Genomic DNA, 24,611 nt, shown 5'->3' with positions numbered 1-24,611 from the left:
GATTGCGCCCTTCGCCAGAAGGGAGTCGACCTCGGCGCATATTTCCGGTGAAGGGTCGGTGTGGAGGATGTGACCCGTGGGTGGTAAGGTTTCGAATTCCAAGGCATAGCCATCTCTGACAATGCGAAGAACCCAGGCATCTGAGGTGATAGACTCCCATTCGCGGTAGAAAGGAGCTAGGCGGTCGAGAAAAGAACAGAGAGGAAGGATCTGGTCGGGGCCTAGGAACGGCATGGTAGTGGCAGTAGTAGTGGAGATAGAAAGATCCCCGAGAGAGTGGGCGTCAGGCCCGACGTTGGGGTTGTGGCATAGCTGCAGGACCTTTGCCCCGACCTTTCGGGACCTGGTGCTGGCGGCGAGGTTGTTGCTGATGACTGTGGTGACTCGAGCTCGACGAGCGTCGAAACGGCTGGTGACGAAAAGGCTGAGGGTAGCGACGGTAGCGTTGCGGGAACCATCGGGTCCGCTGAGCCTGAGGTTGATCGGTCCCGCACTTTGTTGCGAGAATCTTGAAGTCGTGATTGGACTTAAGTTTGTCATCAGTGCCAGAATTGAAAAGGCCCTGGGTGTCGAAAGGAAGGTCTTCGATCACTTGTCGAGAGGAAGAAGAGAGTCCTGAGGACCGAAGCCATGCATGCCGTCTGATCGCGACCGCGTGGGCAATCATTTTTCCGGCGGTATCACCGGTATGCTTAGCCATTTGAATTTGGTGGTGTGCGAGAGAGTCCGCTTCCTGTTGGAGGGTCGAAAGGACTGACCGGTCTTCATCAGAAAGCTTGGCGAAGAAAGGTTGGGCTTTCTCCCAGAGGATCTGTTGATAAGCGCCCATGCAGGCCCCGTAGTTTGCCATGCGGCAAAGGAGGAGAGCACCGGAGTACAGCTTGCGGCCTACCGCATCGAAGCGTTTGCCCTCTCTGTCGGCAGGGGAGTTGGAGTGTCGACCCGACGATTGGGAGGCCTTTACCACCATGGAGTTTGGGTCAGGGTGATGCTTGAGCCATTCCAAGGCTTCGTCATCGGTTCGGTACCAGGCCTCTATTTTCTTAGAGGTTGGAGGTATCGAAGATGGAGTCTTCCAAGATGCCTGGATGACGTCCAGGAGGTATGGAAGAAAAGGCAGCAAGGTGGCTGGCGGGGCTTGGGCTTGAACCCTCTTGAAAACGGGGTCGTTAACAGCCTTTGAAGTTTGTTTAATTTCCATCCCCAGAGCGTCTGCCATTCTGACCATCTGGTCGGAGAAAGCCCGAATATTATCCGTCGGGGAAGGTGGGTCGACCTCGTAGGCGTCGTGAGGCGGGGAGAAGTCGAGACCGAGAGAAACAACGGAGGCGGAGAGTATCGACTCGGGGCGTTCGATATCGGGGTCATCCTCCTCGGGCCCTTGAGGGGACCGGGGAGGAGAAACAAGCACAGAGTCCTGATGTGGTATAACCTCAGGAGCAGGGAGAGCCGGCTGTGGAGGAACGCCCTTGGACGCGGAGGCCTGGGCGGCGCGGGCTAAGCGCATCGTTTGTCTACCCCTCTCAGGTGTTTGAGCCGGGGGAAAGAGCTCTTGTCGAGCCGGAAGACGAGATGGTGCCGGCTGGGGAGCCTTAATAACTGTCCTGACCGACCGGTCGGGGGAGGCTTGAGCGTCCACATCCGAGGACTGACCATGAGGAGAGGAAGAGGAGCAGAGGCGTTGTGCTGGTTGGATAGGAGAGGATCTCCTAGAGGAAGGCCCAGAGGAGGGGACGTCCTTCTTCGAAGACGCTGAGGAGGACGACCTCTGGATCATTCGTTTCTTCGCTGGGGGTTGTTTCGACGCGACCCTCAGCGATTTTCCCGGCGTCGGGGGAATCGGGCACACAGCTGCCGAGTCAGATTGAGCCCGTCTGGATTCCTCCTGAGCCCTCTTGAAGGCAATCTTCATGGCAGAAGAAGATGGCGGCGAAGCCAGGCGGGATCGAGTGGAAATGGCCGAAGCCACCGAACTCGAAGTTGATGAAGGGCCCATCTTGCCCGACCGGGTGGATACCGTAGCGGTGGTCACCGTGCAGGGCGGTTTGGTCGGTCGCGGTCTCGAGGTTTTCGAGGTTTTAGATGATACCGACGGAGCAGGCCTGGACGCCATCGAGGCTGAGGTGGAAGTGGAAGCCTCAGGAGCAAGAGTTTTTTCGTAAAGAGCTGCACGGAGTCTCGCAGCTCTATTTCTTCTGGCCTGAGCTGTAAAGGCCAGGCAAAAACGGCAGGTACCGACGACGTGGCTTTCGCCAAGGCAGAAAAGGCACTTAGCGTGGCCGTCGGAATCTGGAATCTTAGCGGCACACTGAGTGCACCGTTTAAAACGCGTGGTTGACATAAGAACGAAGAGTCCGAAGTGAGCTTTGCGGCGGAAAAAAAGGAACTGGAGAGCGGGCGCGGAGGGCGCCCTTTATACCCTCCGGGAAGAGGGGCGGGGTTACCGCCAAATTTCAAACTTTAGCTTGGAAGAGTATCCGTTGGAGCCTGCGCAGGCGCAGCCTTCTCCATTAGTGTGCATTCACAGAGTACACGAAGAAAAAAAATGATTTACAGATATCAATAATGAGAAAAAATCCTCCTGAATGAATGAAAAATGCAAACATGTGCCCTAAGAATGATTAAATTTAAGCCCAAGAAACATGAAAGGGGAGGGGGCTCTTTCTCTGAAGGTATCTCATTTCAGATTAGCCACATTCATTTGGACTTTAGCTGAACTTCATATCCCCATAGGCTCTGGCAGTTGTTTTTGTTTGTCAAAAAAGAAAAACATGAATAACTTCATGTTAGTACAGTAGAGTCTCACTTATCCAACACTCGCTTATCCAAGGTTCTGGATTATCCAACGCATTTTTGTAGTCAATGTTTTCAATACATTGTGATATTTTGGTGCTAAATTCGTAAATACAGTAATTACTACATAGCATTACTGTGTATTGAACTACTTTTTCTGTCCAATTTGTTGTATAACACGATGTTTTGGTGCTTAATTTGTAAAATCATAACCAATTTGATGTTTAATAGGCTTTTCCTCAATCTCTCCTTATTATCCAACATATTCGCTTATCCAACGTTCTGCCAGCCCATTTACGTTGGATAAGCGAGACTCTACTGTATTAACAACTTACTTTGGCAAGGATTATCAGTTAAATATGTTGGAATAAGCTACAACAATAAACGATAATGGGTGTCGCTGTTTGTTTTTGCCACAACTCAAAGACCACGAAATCGAAAAATACTGAAAACTGGGCATGGATATTGAGAAGATCATATGGTTGTGTGTCACTTTTATTTTTTTAAACAAGGTTTAATTTATTTTAGCTAATGAAAATATACCATATCCTTGCTGCTCTACTATCTTCAGTCTCTAGGTGGAACCTTTCCTGAATTTCTTTCTAGCTATGAAGCTGTAGTCAAGCATGGACTAATAATTTCTACATGGGGTCTCAAGGCAGCTCCTTATGCTTATTCACTCTGCAGATTTCCAATTCTTCAGATCAGTGGGAAGGAAAAAATGCGTCAAATACAAACGATACCTTGCAATACTTCTAGCTTCTAACACTTGAAAAATGGGGTGTTTCTACTAGTAAAGTATACTATTTTACTCATCTTCTTTATCTAGTGTATAGTACTGGGAAAAATACTAATCAGCCACTCAGGCATAACAACTTATTATATTTCTATTTAAAGACAGTATGGAAAAGATTTAAGCTCTCAGTTTCCACCAGTATAGGTCAAAAACGTTTGGTTGGTTCTTTGGCTAGGGAGTTGTTTGGTGATATACCATTTCTTCAAGGCAAAATGTAAAGGTACACACTTCAGCTGTGATATTAAACACACATTCTCTGTAGACCATTTGTACTGAAAATAATTCGATTCTGTTGCAGTTCCAATATTCCAGCAGTTATGTGGTGTGAATGGGCATGGTTCTTCTCTTCCCTCCTTCCCTGTCATCAAACAGGGTGAGATCATTGCCATAATTGTGCTGCTATAAGGTATATGTGATCCAAATGCTGCAATTATGGCTCCATTCGTGAGAAGCATTGAAACTGCATACTTGTGAAATTGCAGCATAAAAAGAATAAAAAATTAAATAGCAGGAACGTACTATTTAAGATGAACGCAAGAATGAAAGTGGGGTCACATGAGGGAGTGCGTAAGACTAATTGTGTAAATGTGCATATCCAAAGCAGCACCACAGGCCTATTGGAGAGAAGGTGGGGAAGAGATTGTTTCCATACCAATATGTTTCTATTTGCTTAAATAACATGATTGTTCTGAAAAAATAAGTCTAAATCCATTCTGTCTTTAAACTCTCTCGCACCTCTAACATTTCCTATATATGTTAACTCCAGAATTTTTAATAAATATCATCTTACAAAATCCTTTTTGAGATCTTATCTGCATCCAATCTAATGTATGCAATTACATTATTAAGCTGCTGTTATTATTAATTATTAAAGGCAAGAAAATTGAAGACTACTTATCATGATGTAAGACATTGTAATAGCTTAGATGTCTGACAGGGATATTGTAAGATAATGACTAATTCAATTCTAAATATGTCAACCTTTAGAAGAAGGAAAATATCTTCGGCTGTTGAAAATATCATAATGGAATAGAAAGAAGAGAACTGTTGGATTTTTATTTATACAGGTTTGAGAAAAGGAATGTGTATATATGTATCGTTGAAAGGAAAAACTGAAGTTGTCTTTTTTATCTTCAAGCTTTATATTTTAAGCTTTATCATTTTCTCTTTCCTTTTCCCTTTCTCCTTTTTGTATATTTGTATAATTTTAGTGCACCTGAAAATTTTCAATAAAACATTATTTAAAAAGTTATGGAAAACCAGAAGTAACTTGCAATGTTAATGGGAGACAAATTAATCCTTGCTTGATGGTGGAGTAGTTGGCTCTAACTAATCTCCCTAGGCAGATTTTTTTTCATGTCAGGAGCAACTTGAGATACTGCAAGTCACTTCTGGTGTGAGAGAATTGGCTGTCTGCAAGGATATTGCCCAGGGGACGCCCGGATGTTTGATTTTTACCATCCTTGTGAGAGGCTTCTCTCATATCCCCATATGGAGCTGGAGCTGATAAAGGGAGCTCATCCATGCTCTCCCAGGTTGGATTCGAACCGGCAACCTTCAGGTCAGCAACCCAACTTTCATGCCAGCATCTGCCGGCACAAGGGTTTAACCCACTGCGCCACCGGGGGCTCCTTCCCTAGCCAGATTATTCTACACAAAAGGTATCTTAATATAGGAATAAAAGAACATTTGAAAATATTCCAACAATGGCTGTAAAATGAATATCTCAAATGTCAGAACACCTTGATAAGGACAATCCTTGAAGGATGAGATTCTTCAGCATTTAGAAATTAGTATGTGCAAAGAATCATTCCTAGATGCTGAATGTTTGTCTTTCATACTGAAATCCTGTTTGCTGTGTAGAAAACTTGTTTCCTGTGCAGAAAATACAGCTTTCTTTGTTGTGTGATATCAGAAGGAAAATCGCATTCAAAGCACCCCCAATAGTAGGTTGTCCTGAAAGCAGTGTTGAGTCCTGGTGAATCCTTTGCCCGAAGTTATTATTTATTGCCTGTCTGGTTTCTTACCCAGGTTCAGGGCTTATCCCAGTTCCATGTCTGCTCTTGGGGACATAGTAGGGCTAAAATTTCAATCCCACTCAACATTTTCACCAAAAACCCAAACAAGTGTTCTGTTGCACAGAATATGTCTTGAACTATGAATTGTCTTCATAAATTGCACAGGTATTCATGGCTTTTTTTTACAAGGAGGAGAGAAATGGTAAAATTATTCATTCTTTCTTTGGGAGATTTTCCATCCTACAACAGAGAAGAAATGCTAAAAAAATATAATGTTATAAAGAAAAATAAATAAAAAGAGAGCTTAGAAAAATCCTAAAAACTAATAAAGAAAAAGTATCAGTGAAGATAATGTATATGCAACGAGGTGAACCATATTCTGAGATCTACAGCATAGAAATCCAGACATTTTTAATACCAGTATTTCTTTGACTTCATTATTATACATACTTTTATTCCTTTTTTAAGCCTAATAATTATGACTGCTTATGCACTTGCATGAAGTTGTTATCATGATAGCTGTCACAAAAGTAACAGCAGAACCAGGGTGGGAGGAGAAGCAGAGCCAGAAGATTTTCTACATTTTAAATCCATTCAGATGTCATCAGATTTATGTGAAACAGTATGACTGTTAATTCCCTCTTTTGAAAAACATGAACAATGTAGACAAGAAAATGAATTTTAAATTATTTCATGAAGAAAATAATGGCTGCTATGTTGTTAGTTTTTCATTATTTCAAAGGAATAACGAAGATCATAGCTAACCCATATTTGGAAGTTTGATGCTTATCCTTTTAATTAATGAAACTCGGTAGGGTTCTTCTTACTGTATTACTTTTTAATGGTGGAGTTTCTGTATTATCTGTCAACAAATACTGTGTCTCCTAGTAGGATCACTAATTTTTATTTAGTTGAAACATATGTTTAATACTATCATAACGAAAAAATGCTTTCCCACTAGTTCAAGACTCATCAACGTGTCTTAAAAATCAATTATTAGACTTGTCTAAAGCTTGCCAAAAAGGAAATGCATTTGGTGCCTGTTTAGAGTGATATTATAAGTCAAAAAAGGTCAAAAGAAACAAGCCAATAATACTGAAGTTGGACATATGGTGAAACTGTCCTTGGCTTTCTTTGCAAGACACTCACCAAGCACAGTCATAAATATGCCACTTTCACTTTTGTGACCATGTACTCCCCGATCAAATTATACATCCTGCTACAATTCCCAGTTTTCAGAAGCTTGGGGAATTGCCTTTTTCAATGAATGATAGACAAGCAATTTAGATGACACAAAAATGGAAGAAAAAGGCCAGCAAGAGCAACAAAAAAGAAATAGTGAGGAGCAGTGAGTATAATATGGATAACACATAAAGCTTGAGATGAACGTAAATCCGCAAACATGCACATAGCCTTTTTGCTGCCTCACTCATAGATGACAAACAGCACTATCCTATGCATATTTACCAAGAAATAAATCCCAATGTGTTTAGTTGGCCTACTTCCAGGTACATTTCCATAGGATTACATGGACTGGGGTGAAAACAAGGTGAATAAAACTTGCTGCAGTTGCCATCAGAGGAGGTTTAACAATCACCACTTGCCACCTCAAGCACCCTAGAAAGATGTGTCATTACTCTAATAGGAGTTTCTGTAAAATAAAATGGTTTCTACCAGTGCAAGCTGATGTTTTTTCCTAGAAGCCCCTTTATGCAGTGTCTCCAAATAGTGAGGAATCTTTGTAAAGAAATAATATCTGCTTATCTCCCATGTGAGTAGATCAGTAGGTACCGCTCCGGCAGGAAGGTAACGGTACTCCAGGCAGTCATGCCAGCCACATGACCTTGGAGATGTCTACGGACAACACTGGCTTTTCGGCTGAGAAATGGAGAAAAGGACCAATCCCCAGAGTCGGACACGACTGGACTTAATGTCAGGGGAAAACCTTTACCTTTTACCCTATCTCCCATAAAGTTTTTCCCACCTGATCAGACAGACAAAATTGCCTGTTCTATGCTGATTTCACCCCTCTTCAGGCACAGAGCCCACTGGCTCCCATCCCATGACATTGATCTACTTCCCTCGGGGCTCTGTGCCTGAAGAGGGGTAAAATTGGCAAAGCAGTAGCAACACAGGAGGTTTCCTGTGTTGCATAGAAAACAAAAGGGGGAGCCGGGTGACAACGTTTTCTTCTGTGGGATGAGGTGAGGTGGAAGGCGGCATGATGCGATGGGTTCCCCATGCCCGCCACTGAGTCCTGTCAGATTAACCACGATCCATGGCGAATAGGGTCCTTAATGTGGTAAGGTCCTTAGTAAAGGTACATGTTTTCCCCTGACATTAAGTCTAGTCGTGTCTAACTCTGGAGGTTGGTGCTCATCTACATTTCTAAGCCAAAGAGCTGGCGTTGTCCACAGACAGCTCCAAGGTCATGTGGCTGGCATGACTGCATGGAGTGTCATTACCTTCCCGCCTATTGATCTACTCACATTTTCATGTTTTTGAACTGCTAGGTTGGCAGAAGCTTGGACTAACAGTGGGAGTTCATTCCACTACCCAGATTTGAACCGCTTGTAAATTTTCCTAATCTGCTGTTTTTATTTATTTATGTGAATAGCCCATGACCTTTTGTTTCCCTCTTGTACAAACTCAACAAAGACGTTTTTCTGTATTGGCAGGGGGTCCCAGTGCCTTTGAACTAGAGTCTTTGTGGCCCCTTTTTGTTGTGATGGAGTCTTCAAGTAGAGATACTACTAGTTGTATTAAAAGAGGCAGGAAGACGATTCGTGAGCAAGACTCTGATGAGGAGCAACAAAGGAAGAGAATCCAGGAAATACTTATGGAGCCCTCTGATGATACCTTTGAGGGTTTTGAAGGGGATTGTGGGGCTGGGAGTCAGTAGGATGGGATGTCAGACTCTGGGAGTGAGGACATGGATTGGACTAAGGTTCAGGAGATCCGGGAGATTCTTGAGGAACCCATAAGCAGTGGTACATTTGAGGGATGGCACAGAAAAGATACAGATGGGTCCTGGGAAGTTATGGGTTTGGATAGAAGGTGGTCTGGCTGGAGAGATCGTAGAAGGGCTGCAGCTGGAGGTGGGGCGTTGGGCGACTCCAGCTCTGATGAGGATTTGCAGCAACCAGCTGTGGATAGGGTGTTGGTTGGCTCAAGTTCGGAGGAGGACTTGTAGATAAAAGTAAGTTTGTTGCTAATGTAACTTTGCAATTGGCAAGGTGTTTTGTTGGACACTTTTCGGGATCTCTGTTTCAGAAGACATGTTTGGAAGACTGCTTTAGGATGTAAGTGTTAACCCGGGTTTTTAAGTGGCAACGGGGGCTGGCATTGTGTGGGTTTGTGCTGGATTGTCCTGTGTTGGTTTTATGCATTAACTGCCGGCTTGCCTCCGTCGCTTTGGCTCTTTGTGTTTACCTTGGACTGGAATTTGGTTACACTGACTTCTCCCTGATGATTTGGACTGGAATTCGGTGACTCTAACTTCTCCCTGATGATTTGGACTGGAATTCGGTGACTCTGACTTCTTCCTGACGACTTGGACTGGAACTCGATACCTGTGACTTTCCCTAACAACGCGGACCAGATGTGGCGGCTGTGACTTCTCTTTTACAACGTGGTTTAGCTTTAACTACGTTTTGGGGTGTTGTGTGGCCATGGATCACTGTGGCTAACTGCTGGTACCTTTCCTGTGTTTGTTTAGCTCCAACTAGCAGGTGGAGCGAGTTTCCAGCTTTTTCAACTAAGTTTGTTTTAATCTGGATTATTTCCCAGGATAATCCAGATTATATCCTGAGTTTGAATTTTTCGAGTTCTTTTTGGACATTATCATCTCACACTGAAGAGAAAGTGCTTTTGAGCCTCTTTTGGTTGTTTCTTAGGCTCCTTTGTGTTGTTTTTGCAATAAACTGAGTTGTTTATATTGGCTGGCGTCTGACTCGTAACACTTTTAATCCTATGATTTTATGATTCTGTGTAATATACCAAAAGAAATTGGACATATTTCCATTGCTAAACAGGATATCTAGAGCCAAATTTGGCTGACATCCAGTACCTTCATTACAAGGCTATTCTTCTCCTTTGAAAAGAAAGTTACCATACTCTTGATTATACAAATTGCTGTTTGACATGGTTCTGAATAGTAAACACCCTTTGCAGTCATACTCATTTTTATTGACAGTTGTTTAACACTCTCCATAATAAGCACAGAGCACAAATTAGCAACCTGTGGCTAGACAACAGTTGAAGGTATCATAGTAATCTACATTTATTTTCAGCAATTTACATTTCGTTTGCCCCAGGCTAATCCACAAAATGATAACATTTACTTTGTGCAGTTATGTGCATAAGATTATGCATATAGATGGTATCAAACCCCAAATAAGATGAAAATATTCCAGAATATTTCTTATTTAATATACAACAAAAGTAGCAAGAGTATTGTTTGTTCAAATTTGAAAACAGATTGAAACATTGACAGTGGAAGAATGGATTGTGAAAGTTGCTTATTTGATTCATATTACCAAATTAACATGGGTTTTAAAGAGATAAACAAATTGCCAACTTTTTGAAAGACAGAAAACAATTTGTGGAATTCTAAAACAATAAGAAATCAAACAGATAAATAATCTGCGGCTATAATTATTAGACATTTTAGTAGGCTTATTTAGCTGGCTCTGTAATGATAGAATTCTTTTTGTTTCTTTTTTAGGGCCCATCAACACTGGCCAAAATGTGACATGAATTGGCATCAAACATGATAGTTTGGGCTAAATTTAGAGTCGACACAAAGGAGTGGCCAGATGTATTTGCCATGCTGAAGCAGTGTTGATGCAGATGGGAATGGTCAGTGCCACCCTTTCCTCCCTGCACCCTGTTTTGCCACAAAAACAAAACCACAAAGTGATTAGCAATGCAGGAGGATTCCATGTAGCTTCATAAGATTACATTACAGAGCTTTGGAGAGAAAATTCCCCCAACCACTTCTCCAAAGCTCTGTTGCATCATCTTCGAGTGCCATGGACCAATAGGGAAGCCTCCTGCATCATTAAATACACTGTGCCTTTATTTGGGCAGCTAAATGGGGTGCAGGGAGGGAAGGGTGCCATATCATCCCACCTCCCTGTGCTGCCTGAGCCCAGGGAGTATGGGATGGTTGTGAAAATGTCTATCTGGGATCATGTATGGTTGCCCCCAATAGCAGTCTCTATAGCCATCATACCAGTAAACACCCAGAACTTCCTAGAAGATCTAGACCAGGGGTCCTCAAACTTTTTAAGTGGAGGGCCAGTTCATGGTCCCTCAGATTGTTGAGGGGCCAAATTATCATTTGAAAAAAAAAAAAACGAGCAAATTCCTATGCTCACTGCACATGTCTTATTTGTAGTGCAAAAAAAAAAAAAACCCCAGCAATTACTTATTTATTTATTTATTACATTTCTACCCCACCCTCTCTCACCCCCAAGGGGACTCAGAGTGGCTTACAAGTTGTATGTACATACAATATATTATATTATTAGCATAGCACAATATTAGCATTATATATTACTATATTGTACTATACCACTATACCGTAATATTATTAGTAATATTACATTTAATATATAATATATAATTAATATTATTATATTATACAATATTATTATATTATATTATTATTATTATTAGCCACCCTGAGTCCCCTATTGGGTGAGAAGGGCGGGAGTAGATATACTGTAATATATAAATAAATATTATATTGTATTACATTATAATATTTATTATCAATATTATATGTATACACAATATTTTTATTACAATATATTATATTATTACCATATCATTCATTTACAATATTTCATTCACAATATTGGTAAATGAAAAAACAATACAATACAGTAGAGTCTCACTTATCCAAGCTAAACGGGCCGGCAGAATGTTGGATAAGCGAATATGTTGGATAATAAGGACGGATTAAGGAAAAGCCTATTAAACATCAAATTCGGTTATGATTTTACAAATTAAGCACCAAAACATCATGTTAGACAACCAATTTGACAGAAAAAGTAGTTCAATACGCAGTAATGCTATGTAGCAAATACTGTATTTACAAATTTAGCACCAAAATATCACGATGTATTGAAAACATTGACTACAAAAATGCGTTGGATAATCCAGAACATTGGATAAGCGAGTGTTGGATAAGTGAGACTCTACTGTATTTAAAAATAAAAATCATTTTAACCAACATACTGTAAACTTATCAAGATTTCAGTGGGAAGTGTGGGCCTGCTTCTGGCCAATGAGATAATCAAGTAGGATTGTTGTTGTGCCTTCAAGTCATTTCAGACTTTGGGCGAGCCTAAGTCTAAAACTGAGGGCGGGGGCCTGGTAAATGGCCTTGGAGGGCCGCATTCGGCCCCCGGGCCTTAGTTTGGGGACCCATGATCTAGACCAGGGGTCCCCAAACTAAGGCCCGAGGGCCACATGCGGCCCATTGAAGCCATTTATCTGGCCCCTGTGGTGGCAGCTCCCCCCTCCTTTGCCTCCTCTGCGGCACAGTGTAGAAGGGAAAGGCGTGCACCTTTCCCGTCTCCTCCCTTGCCTGGTGCGTGCCTTCCAAAGCTTTGCTAGTTTATAATGGTATTGTAATTATTTATTTAATTAATAATTATTACGCGGTGCTTTGCTAGTGCTTTTGGTGCACAAAGGCAGAAGGATGTTGGACTAAATGGCCCAAGGTGTCTCTTCCAAGCCTCTTTATTATTTTTATTATGATTATGATTAACATTGAGGCTGTATTTATTCCTCTTTTGTTTTGTTTTTTATTTCAAAATAAGATATGCGCAGTGTGCACTGCATAGGAATTTGTTCATAGTTTTTAAAAAAAGCTATAGTCCGGCCCTCCAACGGTCTGTGAGACCGTGAACTGGCCCCCTGTTTAAAAAGTTTGGGGACCCCTGATCTAGACCTTTGCTGGTGTTTTTTAAACCCAGGATAAATCCACATTAATAATTTTATCCCAGATTATGTCACATTAGCCTAGTGTGTCATTTGGATGCCCAGACTAATGCAATTACTATCTCACATTATGTGGCAGTGTAGATGGGCTCCCTATTGAGTATTAGTTGTTTCTCATTCTTTCACCCCTTCTTTTCCTTCTGTTTCATTATTTTGATGTCATATTACTTTGATTGTAAATTAGATTATTCATGTCAAAATGATTAAAATGTTAACATTGTTTAGGTATGAATCAATTATGTCTGGGCCTAATTACTAGTGACTAGATTCTTCTTAAACTGAATCATAATTGCTTATCTGACATACTGTTTTGTTTGCTTGAACAGCAACTGAAAATTCTTGAATTTTTTTTTAATAATCCAAGACTATATTACCAGGGATGGGACACAAGACTTTCCCTCACATAATACCCTCCTATTTCCCAATACTTATTTTTCTAGCTTTGTATAGTGTCACACATGCCAATGGATTAGTAAATATACTCTGGAAATGTGTTTGAACTTCAAATGCACTATCCAATATTTGAAATGCTATCCTCCAAATAGGCCCAGCAATTGATTAGTGTCTTTAAAAATTGGACTAAACCCAAACCAGATTCACTGCCCCATTGCCAAATAAAACTGGCTCTGTCAAAGCTCAAGCAGCCATCTCTAAAGAGAGGCTAACATTTTTGACACAATTTTAATGTAACTACTTTTTTGCTAGTGATGAGGAACACCCACTCATGTCTTAAGTGGATTAAATCAGCCATGTTTAAACATTTGAAAGGATGTTATATTGAAGACAGAGCAAGCTTGTTTTCTGCTACTCCAGAGATTAGGACATGAAGCAGTGCATTCAAATTTCAGAAAAAGGGATCCCACATAAACTTTAGGAAAAACTTCCTGATGGTAAGAGCTGTTTGGCAATGGAATATACTGCCTCGGAGTGTGTGGAGTTTCCTTCTTTTGGAAATTTGTAAACAGGAGCTGGAGACTCGTCTGTTGGCAGTGTTTGATTTTGTATTTCTACATGGCAGGGGTTGAACTAAATTGCCCTAATGGTTTGTTCCAGCTATATGATTCTATGAAATTTGATACATTTTTTTCTCCATTTTCCCCCAATATTTGCCACCCGGGTATCCTTGTGATTGTTCAGAAAGTTCTTCAAGATGATAGAAAGTATTTGCATGCTGCACTTGGCCTGTCACTAACTCAAGATGCTGTAACTGAACAGCAACATACCTGGAACATAGTTGTTGCTGAAGTTTCCTCTTTAGCTTTGTGGGGCTATTCACAGATGCAACTGATTTAAATATTCATTCAAATCACAATAGATGAATGAGAAATTAGGTCACTGGGGTGCACAGTATACCGTATATACTCGAGTATAAGCCAACCCGAATATAAGCCGAGGCACCTAATTTTACTACAAAAAAACTGGGAAAACATTGACTCCAGTATAAGCCGAGAGTGGGAAATTTCAGAAATAAAAATAGATACCAATAAAATTACATTAATTCAGGTATCAGTAGGTTAAATGTTTTTGAATATTTACATAAAGCACTAATTTAAGATAAGACTGTCAAACTCTGATCAAATCATTATTCTTATCTTCTTCAATGTAAATGTACTTATGTATCCTTTTAATAATAATAGAGTAAAATAATAAATGCAATAATAATAATAATAATAAATACAGAAAAATAATACAAGTAATAATAAATAGAGTAAAATAATAAATGCAATAATAATAATAATAAGATCAGAGTGAAATAATAAATGTATTAATAATAATAATAAAAATAGAGTAAAATAAATGTAATAGTAGCAACAATAATAGAGAAAAATAATAAATGTAACAATACCAATAATAATAGAGAAAAATAATAAATGTACCATATATTCTTGAGTATAAGCTGACCCAAATATAAGCCAACAAGGACCCTCACCCGAATATAAGCCAAGGGGGGCTTTTTCAGTCTTAAAAAAAGGGCTGAAAAACTAGGCTTATACTCGAGTATATACAGTACCTTATATCAGAGACAAAACAATGCATTTCATAGAAATGCAGCACAGATAAAAGAATAAAAGAAAAATTGATCTCAGATTTGCAATACATGCACTATACATATAAGAGTTTAAAAATGTTGAATTAATGACAGTTGGCCCTTTATGTTTACCTCAAATTTTTCATCATCCATTATAGTTAAGGTTTATTGCATTCCCAACCACTTAGCATAGGTCAGGCATGGTCTATGGCAGTGGTTCTCACCCTGTGTGTCCCCACGTGTTTTGGCCTACAACTCCCAGAAATCCCAGCCACTTTACCAGCTATTAGGATTTTTGGGAGTTGAAGGCCAAAACATCTGGGGACCCACAGGATGAGAACCACTGGTCTGTGGTCTAGTACCAATGGCCATATCTCACTTCCTCCAGGCCCCAAAATGGAGTAATAGAAACAATAAATTAACTTATGACAGGATATAACCCTTATAATAGTAGTTGCTGGCAAGGTGCTTCTTCCAAGATGGCACTAGGCATAAGCATTGTATTTAGGTTTCCTAGACCAATTGCTGTAAAATGGTATACTATCTGCAAGATAAAAGTGAAGCAGTTGCCTTGAAGTCTCATCTAACTTGTGGTAATGTCATGAATTTCATAGGGTTTTCTTAGGCAAGGAATATTGAGGTGGTTTGCCACTGCCTTCCTCTTCTTAGCACCTGCGATCTGGTGACTTCATGTATTTAGACAACATAATCCCCAAGATAATATCTGTCAAAACAACAGTTTTAAGAAGCCTCCTTTGTTAGTGATGGTGGGGAAAATCCCTCTGAAGTTTTCTAGCAGAAACTGATAGTTATCATTATGAGCAGCTTGAGGGTAAAGGGGGGATTTGTGTTTTCAACAGGAGAAGTTAAGAGGCAATTTTAACACTATTAACAATGGTTGGGTTTCCCAGCAGCATAAAGCTGCGAGGCTGTAATTTTTATTTTCAGAAGGGAATATAAGAACCAAGAAGGCAAGAGAATGTTGTAAGTAAGTAAGTAAAGTAAGTAAGTAAGTAAGGTGGAAGAAATGGGAATGAGATGTCTATAAAAAGGTATTGATGAAGAAGATTGTTTGAGTATCACAACAGAACAAAATATGAAGAAGGGCTTTTTAACCCTACATTCTCTTGGGGCTTTTAGCTTGCTTTATAATCCACATTCTTTGTGGACTGTTGTATTTATACAAACATCTGAGCTTTGTATTTCCCCCAGTAGCAATTTTCCTGTTCTAATGGCCACGTTTAAACTCTATTCCATCCCCTACAATGCAGTTAACTGTGGAGGGAATACCTTTCCACCTCTATTTCAGACTTCCAATTTTGCAAAGCAATTTAATCAGGCTCCCACATATTTCCCCACACAACCCATGCACTAACTGTATTTGTTCTATACTGTATCTGTCAAATGTGTACACTTGTATGGAACTGCAGTAAAACTACCAATGCCAGCTATTACATGGGAAAGTGTGAAAAGCAGGAGATTCCTCTCCCTTCATGAGAATCTCTTGGAAAGTGGGGAAAAGATATATTTGGAAGCCTTTTTTAACACTAACTGGGGTATGGCCACAACGTTACCCCACTTCCACCCACAAATTCATTGACCATGTGGTATTTGTGTGAGTATTATGATTAGAAATAATGTTAGATATATGTAACATCTAAATAATTGTAGAAATTGCATGCTAAACTACCTCTGGATAACCACCTCCCAAAATGAGATGGAAGCTTATTGGATGATGTCTGCATTTCATTTAAGGGGGTAATAGTTGTATATAACTGAAATGCCTATTATACAGATTTTTTAGAGCAGGAAAAGAGACAGTGATAGCTCCTTCTTATGACCTATTCATCTGTTCATCTGAGTGCAAACACAAGTGTTTGTAGCTGTCATTCAGTTAGTTAGAAAGATATTAGTCTCTCAAAGTTATTGGTTTTGTTGTGGAATTCACACAGAACTTGATCTAGAAAATGAGCTTTTTTGACATTGTCACTGAATTCCAGCAACATGATAGATAGATAGATAGATAGATAGATAGATAGATAGATAGATAGATAGATATATTCTTTTAAAGACAAAGCAGCAGCTGAGACAGCTGAATTTTCCCCAAAAATCTTACATTTATATTTGTTACATATCTTTTTCAAACAGGAGACTGATGGTTTCTCAAAATAAATGGAACTAAAAATGTTTTTCTGGCTCTGGATGTTGGGCTGTGTAGAATACCATTGGTTTTCACTGTCAAATATTTATTTGACAAAGGACATTTTACAACCCTCCTAATAATGGATTCATCATTGGCTTAAAAATACTTTGAACTTGCAAACAAGGGTTTTTCTTATCTGACAAAATGAGGGTAAAGCTGTGAAAGAATACATCTTTTAATTCCTAAAGACTGTATATTTTCATGCCATCCCTATAGGACAGAATGTACTATCACCAAGTCCAATTCATACTTAAAGAAAATATGATGCATTTGCTTGAATGTTGTATTTAGGTACATGATTATTCTATGACACCTCATTTTATTTCTCAGCCAACAGATTAACCTACTAATGTCTCATGATAAGCAGAGTAGGGTAGGTCAGAGGATCTTCCTGGTGGCTGCTTTACAAATTTTAAAGATGTAAACTCTCTTCACATAATACAAAGAGCACAGTGCCATTGGTCCTTTCACTTTTCATCTGAGCTGTTAGGAAATATCTGAGCTAGTTCCCCTTGGAACACTGGAATAAATTCCTTGACTCTTAATCTTCAAAACACCAAATTCTCATGTCTGCTCTCACATTATTTCTCCTCTAATACAGATATAGGTCTTTTTCACATTAGAACTTAAAGAATATCATATAACTCTTAGGAAAATCTTGTGTCTGATATCTGGAATGGAGTTTCCCACAAGGAAGAAGCTAAGAGCTTCTGACTGAAACAACTTTACATTTCTTCTGACATTTAGTTACTCATACTTACAGTGTAGAGTTTCTCAACATTACTTTAATGAACAACTCCCTTGCTAGAATAAAGACAGGTTGTATTACACACATGATGGACATTATAGTTTAGGCTGCTAGAGTCATCAAGCTTGCACTGATTTTGCCATTTAATTTCATGTCTAGCTGACAATATAATGCCTGGATGATAATAACCAAAGTTGCACATCAGAGCAGTGACATAATCACAGGAGTCTCATTTTTTTCTATAATGTCTTGTGAAGCAGTTGAGACAAGCATACAAGCCAAATAATCAGCATGTACTTGGTCAATTTTGCCCACTGTTTACATCATCCAAATACAACCTGTAACTTCACTGAAGTGAGTGCTTATCACACCACTTCTTTATGCCATGTTATTCAGTTTGAGCCAATTTTGTGAGTAGTTAGTTGTAGGCAATCTGTATCACAACCTTGTCACATTGTCACTTTAAGAGCACATTTTTCATCCACATTAATGGCGTCATTACTGACTTCTGTATCCCATTCCTCAATTCATGATTGGTATAATATATATTTTTTTAAAAGTCATTGTAATAGCATTATAATGGGAAAATGGTAGAGCATGCTATAATATTATGGCAATAAAATAGCAAGCATAAAAAACCTCAGAAATCAGAAGGAGAGGTTAGGAGGGTTTTAAACATACTAGAAGTAATCTTCTCCACCTGAGCACTGATCGGGCTTTTACTGGAGGTGCCCAAACAACGCCTCTGGTAAAAGCGAATTAATTTGGGAGAAAGCAAGTGAACCTTGCTTTGTCCTGAATTAATTTGATACCCCATTAGATCCAGGCCTTCCTGAAAGGCCTAGTTCTAATGGGGTATTGGGCCTGTGCGGACTCACCCTGGGTACACCCGGAGATAAGTACCCACAGCCATCTTACACCTTTTGGGATCCTGGAGCTCAAAGGTGCGAGATGGCACCCACCTGTCCCCAAAAGCCCCCAAACAAAGGCCCTTAATTTTTTTAAAAACTTACTGGACTGCCATTAAGCTGCTCTGACAGACCTACTGATGCAAAGGAATGATGCACCAGAAGGTGAGGGGAGGGGAGCAAAATACTCCCCCCCCCCCCCCGGCTTCCTGGTGCGTCATTTCTACGCACCAGGAGAACTGCCGGAGCAGCTTAACAGCAGCGTGGTAAGTTTTAAAAAATTAAGGGCTTTGGGGGGCTTCTAGGCATCTAGACATCCCCTGGGGAAGCCTGGGTTTTGGGGGAGATGTAGGGATAAAAACCCATGCCAAAGCTGGTTTTTTAAATCCGTTTCATTGTGGCACTTTCCTCTGTCTGCATGTTCCTTAAGTGGTCTGGAGCTTCTCTGCCCAAGATTTCCTTGGAGATCCTTGAGGGAGAAATTACCTGACCACACCTACAGTACAGTCACAAATGGATTATTCACTAAAGAAAGTGCTACCAGATGTCTGCATCCAGATTGTGGCAGGAACAAGGGTTTTTCATACATGAAAAAACACACATTGTCAATGACCCTGCAATGCAACAGTGCCTGGAGAGCTCAATATTGTTCAATAAAGAAGAGTCAAAAGCAGGACTAATGCATCACTATGATGGTATAACAGCATGGTGCGATAATACCCTAGCTCTTCTATCTCATACAGTTTGCAAAAAATAATAATAAAATAAAATAACAACCATTAATCTCCCAGGCATCATTTTAAGTTTTGCATACAAATTCCCATTTGCAGTTTTACTTTTCAATTTCTCATATATAAAAGGATAGAAATTGGTTTCAGGCAAATTTCCAAGGTGATAGCATTCTTATAGATTAGTTCAGGAATCTACTCCCAACATAAAAGGAAAGATGTGAAAAGCATAACATATATCATTATGCTTTCAGTCACTGAAAGGGAGCTCCTCTGAGGTTGTAACAGCAGGCCACCACTGATATGCTAAGGATGCTGCAAATACATGATGCCCATAAAATGTAGGGGGGAATCTACATATATTGGGAATCAAAACAGAATGCTCATTAATTTTAATTACACCTTCACCATAGGATCTTATTAGTTCTTTAATTTAAAAAATGAAATATACTAATGGAACAACATATGGAACATATGCCATACAAGCCCGCTATGTAGCCCAGGCAAGCCATTCTGGGCTGGGCTTTGCGTGGAGAGGGTGGTGGTCTGCAAACGGAGAGCAAGCAAGCAAGCCTCATGTCTTGAGGGAGAGAGAGGGTGAAGGGGCCCGGTCTGGCTGTTCCCACAGAGGGTTTTGGAGAAAGGGTTAGGGTTTTGTTGCTGGTTCTTTCTCTTAGCAAGGGAATTTCTAGTTTTCAAAGTATCTTTGCACTCCTTGCCACAGTTGCCAGGGCATTGCTTGGCGTGGTGGTCACTGGTCCATTTCTAATTGAAGACATTGGGTTGAGGCTTGTGGGATTACATAGCCAGAGACACCATTGATTTCCAGTGTCCTTCTTGCTTACAAATACAGCAAGGGAATTTCTAGTTTTCAAAGTATTTTTGTACAACTTGCAAGGGCATTGCAAATTTGATGAGGATAGCTCAAGAAATGAGGGTGGGAGAGCCCTGTAAAAGTCCCCCCCCCCCGGTTCCTTTTTTTTTTTTTGGCGATTGCGCATGCATGTCTGCCATTTTAGAAACATTTAGAATCATTACGAATTTTCGGAAATATCCGAAATTTTTGGGTGAAAAAAATCGGAAATACTTTCTATATTGGAGTGCCAGCGCCCCCTACTTTAGAAACGAGAATTGAAACATTTGTTTCATCGATCGGACATGCCTATTAAATAGCACAGGGCCTCATTTATCCTAAATCCGGCACTATCTATGGCAGGCCCGTAGCCAGGATTTTGTTTCGGGAGGGGCTGGGATTTTGGTTTTTTTGGGGGGGGGACTGAGTCTGAGCGGGAGAGGGTCTACCCTAGCAAACCTTTTGTATCATTACCCCAATATCCCCATGCATATGGGATATATTGAGCATGGTGATCAGATCATGATATGAATAAACGTAACAGTTTAAATAATAAATGTAAGGCCTTCTCGCGGACCACCCTGAGAATTTTGGGGGGGGGGGGTGAAGCCCCTCAAGCCCCCCCCCCCCGGCTACATGCCTGATCTATGGGCTACCATTGCATTGGTTTATTACTTTTCAATGGAACATGAATAGATTTTCTACTTGATATTTGATATAAATTGCCACTTAGAAATTTAAACCTAGAGTTGGGATGTATTTAAGCAAAAGTGAAACATACTTTATGATCTGAATAAACTAAAAGGATGATGAAAGCAACAAACTGAAGAATTCCATAAAAGAGATAAAAAGAAGATAGATTCTTTCAACAAAGAACATTTTGACAAAGTACTCACAATTTTAAAAATCAGAATGAAAGCTCTCAAAGCATTTGGAAGAACAGATGACATATTGATAGAGCTGCTTCAAGATGTAGCGACAAAATTGAGTCACATTCTAACTAAAACCTGACAAGAATATGCAGAATAAAACAATGGCCCACAGACTGCAAATGTGCAATATATGTTTCAAACGCCAGGAAACACACAACTAGGGATTATGGCAATGACCATAATGTCTCCTATTCAGGACAAATGATATTCAAAATTTTACAAACTTATGATGCATGCAACAAAAATGGCAGATGTTCAAATTGAGCCAAGAAAAAGAAAAGGCACTCGAGATCATACGGCAAAACTTTGTTGGCTAATAAAATGTACTAAATAATAAAATGTACAGAAATCAACCTGAGTTATAGCAAAGCATTTGATTGTGCAGATTGTAGAAAACTATTGATCACTCTGAAAGAAATGGGTGTGTTACATCATTTGACTATTGATACAAAATATGAAGCTGTTGTCAGGTCAGAATATGGAAAAACCAAAGAGATCAAACAGAGGTGCATTTCATAATCCTAACTGTTTAATTTATATACAAAAAGCATAATATGAGAAGGAGAAATAGATTTGATGGGAAAAAACATGAAAAATGGGAGAAGGAGCATAAACAATTTAAAATATGTAGATGGCACCTATTACTACTAGAAAATAACAAAGACTTGGTATAAGTTGATGAAAGTTAAGGAATAAAATGTGGGGTAAATGTGGGGTTACAACAGAATATCAAGAAAACAGAAATAATGATTGCATTGAATTTTCATTAGGGGAGATGATGAAATATTAAATAATTAAAAATTGGCTCAGTCATAAATAAAAAAGTAGACAAAAATCAGAGGAAGGCTTTTTTGTGTGTCAAGAGCAACTTGAGAAATGGGAAGTTGCTGCTGGTGTGAGAGAATTGGCCATCTGCAAGGACTTTGCCCAGGGGATGCCCAGATGTTTTGATGTTTTTACCATTCTTGTGGGAGGCTTCTCTCATGTCCCTGCATAGAGCTGGAGCTGATAGAGGGAGCTAAGACCATATTACAGAAGCACTGATTCAGTTAAGGAAGCTGTGGTTCTGAGTATGCAAGAGCTGACTCTTGGAAGTCTCTCATTCATAGGGTTGTCATATTTTGAAGCTGATTTGAAAGTAAATAGCAATAGTGTGTGGGCATGTTTTGACTCAGCCTGAGCAATTAAAGGGATGGGAAGAAACATCACATGCTGCAGCTGGGAATGATTGCTTTGCAGTGTCTTGTGCATTCCCCCCCAGAATTTCCACAATACATTATTTGAATTAACCACCTGGAGGAACCAGAATTTTTTCCCACTGGATTTTCTAGCAGCAAAATAGTAACATGTTTGTAATGAGTAACTAAGGCTGTAGACTGTAGAATTCATGTAATCCGACATCACTTTAACTGCCATGGTTCAATGCCATGGTTCAATGCTATGGAATCCTGAAATTTGTAGTTTGGTGAGGCACCAACACTCTTTGGCTAAGAAGGCTAAAGACCTTGTAAAATTGTTGTCAAAAATCTCTCTCTCTCCCCCAAAATATGAATTTAAAATGAATCTCTGGATCAAATGAATTTATATTTTTTATGAAAATCATATAACTTCTGCAGCAGCAAGAGTCTCTGCTCAAGTGTTTTGAAATAGCACAAGTCTCAAGCTGCCCAATTGAAACTCTGACTTTATAGAAAGGGTTAAAACAATTATTTACTAAAGATCGGGGTGCCTGGGAGAGGTGAAGGCAAATGTGTGCTTAAACCGCATCTTAATCCCTTTAACAAAAGATTAAATAAAATATACTGTGCCCTGGACCTTCCACAGATATATAAACCTCCCTTGCTTAGTTTCCCCAATATACCTCACAACATCTGAGGATGCCTGCCATAGATGTGGGCAAAACGTCAGAAGAGAATGCTTCTGGAACATGGCCATACAGCCCGGAAAATGCGCAACAACCCAATATTGCGCATGTTTGGGGGACTTCTCCAGCATCCAGCTGTGAGATGGGCTCACTCAAAGAGACAATACCAATAGGAAAGGACTAATCCTGTCAACAAAAGGATCTTCCACCTTCTAAGGCAGTGGTTCTCAACCTGTGGGTTCCCCGGTGTTTTGGCCTACAACTCCCAGAAATCCCAGCCAGTTTACCAGCTGTTAGGATTTCTGGAAGTTTAAGGCTAAAAGTTGAAGGCCAAAGGATGAGAATAGTCAAACACAATCAGCCCACTGATGAAATCTGTATATCGTCCATTGAACTGTTCATATTAGCATAACACTCCTTTTGTCTCTGAGGCTTACCCATCTGTGTACACTAGACCCAACCTATAATCCTATCTTGGACTGTTTGCATATTGCCTCAAACCATTTTCCAAGTCCAACCCTTTCTTCCTGGGTCAACTCTCCAAATGGCTCCAGCTTCAAATGGACAAATAACACCTATTTATTCTTCCTGCCACAAAGAAGTCTCCATCCATCTTTCTAATGTCAGCGGGATTCTCCTGCCAATGAAAACCTGTATCCAATCTTGACTGCTTTTTAGCCCACTAGGGCAGTGTCTGGGGATTTTGAATGGCTGTCAAAGAAGATTAAATGTCTTGCACTGTATTGCTTGGGTATGTCGAATTTCTTTTGAGCAGAGATTCCGTATGAGACATCCTTTCAGGCCTAAAACTTAATAAACCTTTGTGTGTTGCCTTCAAAATCAGTATGCCAAAGTAGCAAGGTATGCCAGGTGACAGATTCACACTGCTTCTTGGAGGATAGCTGAATTTTGGCTTCAAAACTACAATGCCCATAGCATTGTGTCATGACAATTAAAATGATATCAACCTACATTAAGTCTACAGTAAAGATGCACCTTAAGTGAGTTACCATTTGAGACTGCACCAAAAACAGCAATTATTGGCCAACTGGATGATAAAAGTAATGAGTAACTACTTCCTTTTTAAATGTAACATTCCATCCTCTGCAAAGTACTTTTTGCTGGCCTTATTTTTATCCAACGTATTCCCATATAAATTGCAAAGGGGAAAGGAGCACTTGTCTGCATGATCAGGTAGGGTCAGATATTCTTTCTCCCAGATGGCGGCATTCATCGAGAGCGTTTGAAGTCAAACCATATTTCTCAGTTGGAATTCAAGCAAGCTGTAGGGGTGCCTTTAGAAAGGTCATGCTAACAGAAAAAAGCTTCTGCAGTATTTGATCTCAAAACACATTTATTTTACCACTGAGCCCATGAAAGTAAAATCTAAACATCTGTAGTGGTATATGGTACAGCAATCTATACAGTGGTGAAATGCAAAAAAAAAAAAAAAAAAGCCTACACCTGCTGTCTCTCTGTACCAAGCAATTTATTTACTTTTTTAAAAAATCAATCAGTATCCAAGAATATAATTTTAACTGTCCACTGAGAGAACATTAATATTGAGAAGGCAAAAGACACTTAGCTCTTGTTTATATGTTACAGTGCACTAAATTCAGGTTTTCAAAAATCAACATAGATCCTCACATCAATTTTGATTTTTTTGGGTTGAACTGCAACTCTCAGAATCATTCATCCAGCTATCATTGTAGACTAAAAATTAGA

Source organism: Anolis carolinensis, chromosome 4 (genome assembly GCF_035594765.1).
Source record: "Anolis carolinensis isolate JA03-04 chromosome 4, rAnoCar3.1.pri, whole genome shotgun sequence".
NCBI lineage: Eukaryota > Metazoa > Chordata > Lepidosauria > Squamata > Dactyloidae > Anolis > Anolis carolinensis.
This window is presented reverse-complemented; position numbering follows the sequence as displayed.